Source organism: Sciurus vulgaris, assembly GCF_902686455.1.
Source record: "Sciurus vulgaris genome assembly, chromosome: 12".
In the NCBI taxonomy this organism is placed as follows: Eukaryota; Metazoa; Chordata; class Mammalia; order Rodentia; family Sciuridae; genus Sciurus; species Sciurus vulgaris.
In genome coordinates, this window is record NC_136473.1 from 102,526,187 (window position 1) to 102,536,190 (window position 10,004).

The window sequence follows — 10,004 nt, forward strand, 5'->3', positions numbered from 1 at the left end:
GGCCGGTATGAATTCAATTCCTTGTTCCTTCCAGAATCTTCTAGCATGTCTAGAATTCAACTTAATCTTTGTCTGTTCAGGTAATAGAGAGCACCTCCAGAATTTGGGGACAAGGAGGAAGGGTGTCCGGTTTGAAAAGGAGGCTCTAAGAATTCTCACAATCGGGGCTGGGGCTGTAGCTCGGTGGTAGAGTGCTTGCCACACAAGTGTGAGTGTCTTGAGCAGCGTGGTGCCTATAGCTCCAGTGGCTGCAAGAAGACGTGAAACAAATTACAAGGGACTCACGGATGGCTCTCAACACAGGAGAATTTTATTGATTGCAGATCACACACAGGTCCTGGTCACGAAGCTGGGGGATCGCGAGCGTCTATGCTGTGCTCCAGAAGGTCAGACGCAACGGATGTCAGTCAGTATGCGTTCTCTCCAAGCTCTCGCTGCCCAGGCCTTTTATCCTATTACAAGTCGTGGCCTAATGCCTTAGTCATGTCAACAAACATCAAAACATTTAGATAAATATTTTTCTCCTTTTTACATTAAGTTCTTATGGTTTTCCTTCAACACAAACTGCAAAACAAGTCTGTAAACATCTTACTAATTTCACACTAGTCACACTCTGATGTCACGGGTATCTTATCACCGTGCGCCTTACATGTTCTGGTTTTTACTGTTATTTACTTTTTTTCCTATATTTTACTTAGTCACTTCAAAACATCATTTCACTTCAAAACAACCTTTCACAGCAAAAACACTTCACAGCAAAACATCAATCCAACATGGCTTCACTTATGTTCCATACAGTGAGTCTCTGGGTTCGAGACTCAGCACCGCATATAAATAAATAAAGATATTGTGTCCACAAACAACTAAAAAAAATTAAAAAAAAAAGAATTCTCACAATATAATTGGGATCAACCTTCTCCAGACTCAACATGCCTTTGGAGGAGGATTCACAAATGTATTATTGCATTTAGATTAGATAACCCAAAGTTTGTTGGAAGATTACACTACATAAAGTATTGGCAAAGTAAGTTGTATAAGCCATGTTATTTGATGATAATTAAAGCAGAAAATGTGGAAGACCCTGGGTGGAACTGATTTTCCCATTGGTGTACTGAGTTTTGCTAGCCAGAGTTTGTTCTTCAGGGCCCTGTCAACCTTTCGAGGACCGATTGTGTGGGGTTTCTGCAACCTGAATGTACAGGGCCAGACCCGGCCCTTGGTCCACTCCAAGCTACAGGTGCCCTTTAAAGCTCAGCGTGAGTCAGCTGTGGGCCAGCCACAGAATATCACACCTGACGCCTGCCATCCACTGCAGTCATGGTTCCCGCCTGCTGAGAAATTGCGTTGTATATATCTTGTTGTTGTTGTTATTTTTAATACCACTGCTTCCTCCCGCTCCTCCCCACTCAGACTGCGCCCTGCAGCAGGGTACCGTCCCTTTTGCTTCATTCATTAAATGTGTGAGATCTTGACCACAGGGATACCCAGTAAATTGAATGGATTTGTAAAAAAAACAATATGCCAAAGGTAAGAAGTGCAAATACAACTTACTTATCTTCTTTGGAATTCAATTTTAAAACATTAAAACAGAAGCCAAAGTGTGCTGTTGTTTGACCTTTGGTTTCTGTTGGAATTGGCTCTCCATCCCATCCTCCTTTCTTTAGAGACAGGCAAGAAATTCCATTTCCTCCACCTCTGTCCTGTGGCTTTTATTCTCTCTACTTGCCTTTAAATAACATGCTATTTGGGACTGATTAGACCTTGTAGTGTTTAAACTTAATCCCAATTATATAGTCATAGGTAATTATTATAGCCAATCACCATCATGGAACTACATACCTTTCAATCATCCGATAACAAAAAAGGTGCTGAACTTAAGAGTCCCAGTAGCAGCAGTAGCTGGCTTCCCATGAGCCCCGGCAACACCCTGGAGGAGGAGTGTGAGAGACAGGGGCATCAGCCAGATACACAAGACACAGACTCCTAAGTGCAATGCTGGTTAGATGCAGCTGACAGGACTCCATTTTCTCATTTATGACAATGTGAGTAGCCATTCCCATCTCCTGGGACTGGTGTGAGGGTTGGACACCGAGATGTACATCAAACACACAACACACTGTCTGGTAGCTGAAGAAATAGATACAAGTTTCTCTTCAGGACACAGGAGGGTGGCACAATGGGAATCTTGTGTGAAGGGCCCTTCCAGTATTCCCAGGTCTGGACCTTCACAAAAGGGATCCCAAAGCATCTCAAATTCCCACCCAGGGACTCCTTCAGCTGGGCTGCAGGGTGTCATAGTATTCACACAAAGGGGGCAGAAAAGTCCATCTGTAAAAGAGCAGCATTATAAAATCAGGACCCCTGAAGTGTGTGCTTCCCTGTCCGTCTCGGCCACCTCTGGCCCCTCCTTAGACGGCTGCCTGCACCCAACTCGCCTGACGAGAGGGCCGAGACCGAGATCCCACTCGTGAAATTGCACCTTCAGCTCTTCACCAGAAACAGCGGAAGAACCACTTTTAAGAACGGGCACGTCCCCATAAACATGCCGACGGCTCCGTGGGCGTCAGCTCCTGCTGACACGAGAGCAGACTACTCCCGCCGGCCGCTCCCGTCTGCCCGGCTTCCAGCGCCAGGCCCGTACTTGGCATTTCCCACGCACCATCCCATCCACCTCCCTGCCACCTCAGGAAGGAGGAACCCTCTCGTGCCGCTTTTGCAGATGAAGAAACAGGCTTGGGAGGCTAAGAGCAGTGGACGGGAGTGACTTGGGCTGCTGAACAGGGAGGGTGCTGGCCCTCTTCCTCTAGCAGGGCACCACGTGGTCAGCAAGGCCATCGCGTCCTGCCAAGGGGTGGGTTGACCAGCATTCCCACCTGTACTGCTTAGCAGAGGGCAGGCGTCCTGGGCACACAGAGGGACCCGAGGCACAGCATTTCTTAAAAGTGACTCTCGCCTCCCACTGCCCCCTGCCTCCGCCCTCACCTGGGGACAGGGCTTTGTTATCTCGCCCTTGGAACCTGCACCTCCTGCCTGGTCTCCCGCCTCCTCTCTCCAGTTCTCCATCCTGGCAGTTACATCCTGAGCTAGGTGGACGCAGTGCCACACGCCTGGAATCCCAGTGCCCCGGGAGGCCGAGGCAGGAGGGGCACAAGTTCTAGGCCAGTCTGGGCAACTCGGGAGGCCCTGTGTCAAAACAAACATAAGAAGGGGCCGGTGGTCGCAGCTCAGTGCCAGCGGTCGAGACCCCTGGGTTCTGTCCTAGCACCACCCACAAAACCGTCCTGAGCAATCTGGTTCCTCGGACGTTCCGACTTTGTGTCCTGCCACATCTCACTGCGAACTCTCCCCAGCCTCACGGTGCGCTTCCAGCCCTTGGTTCAGTTCTTCCCAAGCCCTAACCTCCCTTCCCCTGCGGACCTCCCCTCTTCCTCTGGCCTCCCTAACCCTCCGGGCCTCACGCTGCTCCTGAATATGCAGATTCTTTCCCACGTGGTGCTGGCAGGCAGCACGTGGAAGCGATTCGGGTCTGTGTGTGCCAACCACGTTGACTGGCACAGTTCTAGAACTCCAGGGTCCTGCTGTAGCACCTTTCGAGACCCACTGGGAGGCTCTGCCCCAGCGCAGGCATAAAAAAGTCACATAACGAGAGCACACCAGTATTTTTCAGTTAGAAGCCACTCTTGGCTAGCATACGTAAGGCAGGAAGCTGCTGGGTTGCTCTTTTTGGAGTTATATAATTAATCAAATTAATCACAAAACCTTTCACGCTACCAGCTCTGGGTGCCGAATTGCAAGCGCTGACTCTCCAAGCCTCTGTCCATTGGGGTTAAGAACAAGATGAGGGTTTGAATCCTGGCTCCAACTCTTTGCTGGGTAACTGTAGGTGAATTCCTAAAGCTTTCTGAGTTTTAGAGGAATATTCCTTCCTGAGTTACAATAGGAAACAACACCTCAGAGGGGCGTCATAAGGACTCAGTGAGGTACTGTGGATGACATGGGTACAATAGAGCCAAGGCCTGAGCGACTCCATGCAGAATCAAACTGGCGCTTCACACAATGCATCGATAACTTAGCGCTGTGTCTGTAGGAACCTGGTGAGGAGACGCAGGCCCCGCTGGAGGAAGGGCTGCAGGAGACCAGCTGCAGGCTTACCTTTGTCTAGGGTGAGATTGAGCTCTGGGTGTGGGAAGGTAGTTGCCACCAGAGAGGGAAGGGTGTCATTTCTTTCTAGCAACCTTGGGAACACTCCCTCGTCTGACTCAACTGCTGGGTGATACGCTCTGCCTCTCCCCTGCCCCACCTGCTGAGCGTGGGATGCTGACCAGAACCTGGCATAGAGCAGCAGTTGAGTACAGCTTGGTTTTTACTGGACATTCCCAAGAGCATACTTTCCAAGAATAAAAGAAGCAGCATTTCTTCTAGATGGACTTGCTAACCAACATGTGGATAATTAAGATGTTGCAAAGAAGTCATTGGCAGAGGCTTAGGGGGCTGCTTTTCTTAAACTCTACAGGGAGGTGCAAGGGTCACATTTTTTTGACAGCAATTACATTGCTCAGCGTAGATGGAAGAACAACAAGTACAAAGGAGAGCCTGATTTGAGCAAGGCTTTTGGCTTTGTTTGGCAACTGTTTACTGGATACCATAGTAGCATGACTTGCCCTGGTGTGCTGGGAGAGACGATGCTCGGCAGTAATGGAGAATGGAAATATTTGAGGGTAAAAGCCTAATTATTTTAAGACACATCAAAACAAAAGCAAAGAGAGAAACAATCTGGTTTTAGCCACTGACGTGAATCCAGCATCTCTGAAGAAGCTGCACTGTTAACAAATGGGCTGGGGGTTAGGGGGAAGGGGGTGTGGTTTCGCCCCTGGGCCCGCTGTGGGGGCGCTGACCCCAGAGGCAGCAGCCACCCAGGGGACTCAGGATCCAGCAGGGAGGGGCCTGGGTGAACAAAACATTCTCTTTCTAGCAGAGCTGATGCTGACAGGGGCTCTGGAGCAGGAGGTGACTCAGGGCACCTTTGAGATGGCAAAGGACACAGCCAGGTCAGGGCCTGCTGCTTTGCCTGTGTACTTGGTTCGGTTTGGGGCATTTCATCCTAATGGTCTGTGAGGGTCCCATTTTCAGTCTTCTTTTCAATAATAAAAATAATCCCCTTTTAATAATAAACTAATAAGGAATAGCTGTTTCTTTTTCTTGTTTTGAGTCCTTTAATATCATCTGATAATGTTTCTAAAAACTAATAAATCGGGGCACCCTGCAGACACTGGATTGCTCTAGTGTCTCCTACAAGTACGTTATTCCTTATCAGTACATGTAAAATTCCCCCAAATCCCTAACCTTTCTTCCCTTTCTTCTTCCTTCTCTGTCCCTTCTCTCTTTCCCTCTCCTTTCCTCTTCTTTCCCGTGCTCCCTTTCTCTTCATTTCTCCCCCCTTTCCTTCTCCTGTTTGTTTCTCTCTCTTTCTCCATCCTCTGAAGGAAAAGCTTGCCCTGTACTTCAGAGGCCGGAACTCAGGCTCTTGCGAAGCTGGGCTACTTCAGCACAGGGAAATCCTTAAGGTTGGAAATTCTTCCCAGTGTTCCCTTCTGTGCCCTGAGGACCGGCTTTGCATGCAGGCCAGCTTTCCTCTTGGTGACAAAATGGGGTCTTGGTTCTCAGCACGGTATCACAACACCTCAGTTGGCGTTGAAACCTGTGAGTCAGAAGACTGCAGGGAACCGAGAGGCCTGTGCCGAACTGGGATGGCCCTGCCCGTTCTCCGAATACGGAATGATTCTTTTACTACTGCAGCAAAGGGTTTAGGTATTATTGGAGAAGGTGAGGGAAACCATGGATGAAAGACGTGGTACTTTGCACCGGTTTTGTAGAAGTCGGGCCCCAGCTTCAGGGAGGTTAGGTGAGCTGCCTCGGATCCAGTGGGGGTGCAGGATTCTTAGCCCAGCCTCCCTTTGGACTCGGCTGCTGGGGAAACCTGCAGCTTCGGGGTGGTGAGCTTTGCCTCCCTGGCACAATCCCCAGCGTCCTGAGTTGGGGTGGGGTCCTCCCGCCGTGCTCTGCGGTCACCAGCTCCTAGGATCATGCTCTCCTGGTGCCCCATTCAGTTTGCAGAGCATGAAGCTGCACCTGGCAGCCAGGGATGCAGGCTCCCGCATCCCTTCTAGACTTGTTTCTAATCTCCAGAGGTTCTAAAGCGGGGGGTCGTGGATCACCAGCACCTGGGACCTTGTAAGGAAAGTAAATTTTTAGATTCCCCCTTCAGACCTACCAAATCAGAAGCTGGGTGCGTTGCCCAGCATCGGGGTGAACCAGTCCCCAGGTGCTTCTGGGACCCTCTGAAGTTTGAGGACCACTGTCTTCAGGTCTCATTCATGCCTGGCTCCTGCCCTGGCTTCCCACCCCAAGACTGATACGACCAGGCTGGAGTGCAGCTCCCCAAGTGATTTCTAAACTGAGCTGAGAATCACGGTCAAAATAAATGTGAAGGGAGACAACTGTCCTGTAAATGAAGGATTAAATGGAAACCCAGGAGTGAGACATAGTGACAAAGAATGAAAAAAAAAAAAGGCTAACCTGAAGGATTACACTAAAAAACAGAAGTATTAGAGAGGAGAGTATTTGGGTTAGAAACTATTGGAAATATCTCTCTCATGATTTAAATTAGGATGGAAATCTCATAACCTCCTTTGGAAACAAGTGTAAATTGATGACTTTAAAACCGGTGTGGGTTAGTATTATTGGAAAAATCCTCTTTACTGCTCAAAACACACAGCTCACTCTGTAATAAAACATTCTCATCGTGTGATAGCGTCCCTCAACTGTACATTCCCTTTGGGTTCAGATAGAGGCAGTAGGTACAATGACCTTGAGCTCTAACAGGGTCTCTGGTCAAGGTCAGACAGGATGTGCCCCTGAGGAAGTCCTTGTAACGTGAAAGGGCACTCAGGGTCCATTTTAACCAATGTGAAAACAGAATATAAGGCTCTCTTTAAAGAAGGAACACATGTAAACAGAGGGGAGGCAGTTTTAAGTAAGACCAAGGAATAGCGCCAGGTGTGGGGCTGCATACCTGTAAACCCAGCAGCTCGGGAGGCTGAGGCAGGAGGATCATGAGTTCAAAGCCAGCCTCAGCAAAAGCGAGGCACTAAGCAACTCAGTGAGACCCTGTCTCTAAATAAAATACAAAATAGAGCTGGGGGTGTGGCTCAGTGGTTGAGCGCACCTCAGTTCGATCCCTGGTAACCACCACCCCCCAAAAAAGCAAGGAATAGCATAGGATGCATATCCCCAGTGGTGCCACTGATGGTCTTGAATTGGAAAGAGGTGTTCACTCACCTTATCCTCAACAGTCGGGCCAGGATCAGAGGTCTCAATTCAAATTGCGTCAGCCATACACTCAACTTTTTCTTAGGTTGTCTAACTCAAAGTTCTAGGAGACATGATCTTACTAAAAAATGTAGTCACTTCTCTTTTATTTATTTACTTGGCACTGGGGCACTTTACCACTGAGCCACATCCCCAGACCCCCCCCCCCCCCTTTTTTTGTGCTGCTGGGAATTGAACTCACGGCCTTGTGCTTGCAAGGATTTTACCAACTGAGCTATCTCCCCAGTCCGCATCCCCAATTTTTTACAATTTTAAATTTTGAGACAGAGTCTCACTAAGTTGCTTAGGGCCTTGCTAAATTGCCGTGGCTGGCCTCAAACTGTGATCTTCCTGCCTCAGTCTCCTGAGTCACTGGATTTACAGGCGTGAGCCACTGTGCCCCTGGTCATTTCTCTTTTAAAATGGAAAGTGCAACCCTGTGTTTGTGTGGTTACCATTTGTTAAAGAACAATTTAATTTAGATAAAGTCATAAAATAGCTACTAGAGGACTTACTGACTTGGCGGAGGTACATTGGTTATACCCACAGTTCATTGTTTACAAATCTCTGGGTTTTCCTTCTATACTTAATGAAAAAGAGCTCTGTCCTCATATTAAGATCTCAGGATTGTTTCTGGCAACAAAAATAAGGGCTCACTTGTTTGCTTTCTTCCAGAATAACTTAATACAGACGCTAATGGTTTCTGAACTTAAATTGGATGACAGGCTTGGCTCTGACAATTAGGTCCTGAGAAAGCAAATTCAGCCACTGTGCCTTCTAGCTGAGCTCAGGCTGAGGGCAGGTCATTGGAATTCAGTGAGCACCAGGCACAGCTTCTGCTCTGGAGCTCTGGGCAGAGGGTAGAGGTCTGCCTTGGAAGCAGCCTCCCCTCCCTCCCCATGATTCCAGCCTCAGGATGAAATGCCAGTCTTCGTGAGCAGCACTAACTAGTGGGGGTTCTACAGACAGCTCCCCCGTCTTAGTTTACTCATCGGCTTTTCTAAAATGAATACAGCTGGCCTCATTCTTTATTTGGTTTATAGATGAAGATGCTCCTCAGTTCACAGTGACAAAGTGAAGACCCCACTCTTGGTCTCCTGGAAACTCCCCTTCATCCCTCAACCCCTTTCTAGTACCTCCTGGGTTATGGGATGAGAAGCTGACACCAACTCTCCCTCAATGGCATTTCCATGTGCTACCTGCTCTCAGGGCCTTGGGAGTTCAAGCTTAGCCTCACAGTAACTCTGTTAGCTTTGCAACCTTGTTTTCAAAATATCCCAAAAGGACAAGACGCACAGTTTCAGAGGTCTGTCCACGGTCAGCTGACTCTATGGCTTCTGGCCTGAAGTGAGGCACAGCATCATGGCTGAAGCGGGTGGCCAAGCAGCATGGCTCAGCTCATGGTGGCTGGGAAGTAAGAGGGGGGAAGGGGCCACAGGGAAGCTGAACCCTTCCAGACCAAGCCCCAGTGGCTCAGCGGCCCCACCTGCCTGCAGCTTTTACCCACCTAGTCCTTGCAAACTCGGATAATTCTGTTTTTTAAAATTCTGGATATTAATTAATCCTTTATCAAACATATGATTTGCAAATATCTCCCCACAGTTTGTGGTTTGCCTTCTTACTTGTTGATATTGTCATTTGTTTATTTAACTTTTGAGATGGGGGTCCCAGTATTTCCCAGGCTGGTTTTGAACTTGCCATCCTCCTGCCTCAGTCCCCATGTAGCTGGATCATAGGTGTGCACCACCACGTCTGGCTCCATATTGCCTTTAATGCACACTTAAACATTTCCTTTCAGTTCAGTAATTTTTTCTTTTGTTGCTGGTGCCTTGAATGTCATAGCTAAGAAATTGTCACCAAATTCAACATTATGAAGCTCTTGTCCTGTTTTCTTAAGCGTTTAGAGTGGTAGGTTTTACATTTAGTTCTTTAATTTTTGAATAGGTGTTTTTGTTGTGCATATCCAGTATCCCCAGTACCATCTGTTGAAAGATTGTGATTTTCTCATTGAATGGTCTTGGGACCCTTGTCAAAAATCATCTAACCACCAATGTGAGGATTTAATTCTAGAGATTTTTAATTATATCCCATTGGTTTATATGTGTTTTATATCAATATCTTACTGTTTGATTACTTTAGTAAGTATTGAAATTAGGAAGTGTGAATCATCCAGCTTTCTTCTTCTTTTTCAAGATTATTTTGGTTCTTTGGGGTCTCTTGTGGTTCCATATGAATTTTAGAATGGGTTTTCCATTTCTGTAAAACATATTGTGATTTTATTAGGAATTGCATGGAATCTATAGATTGCTTTAGGTCATACTGACATCTAAACAATATTAAGTCTTTCAATCCATGAACATGGGATACATATATGGGATATATATATGGGATGTGTGTGTATATATACATATGGGATGTGTGTGTGTGTATATATACGTTATTTTCAGTTTATTGCATGAAAGAGTTATACCAGTGCAAGCTAACAGTGAACCCCAAATAGTCACAGTATACGAGCTGTGAGGTTTTTCAACTTGTGACAAGGGATAGAAGGGAAATATACTCATTGAAGGAAATCCTCACTTAAGCTTCAGTGAGCTATAGGCACTTAAAACCCTCAAACCTTTAGCTGACGGTCT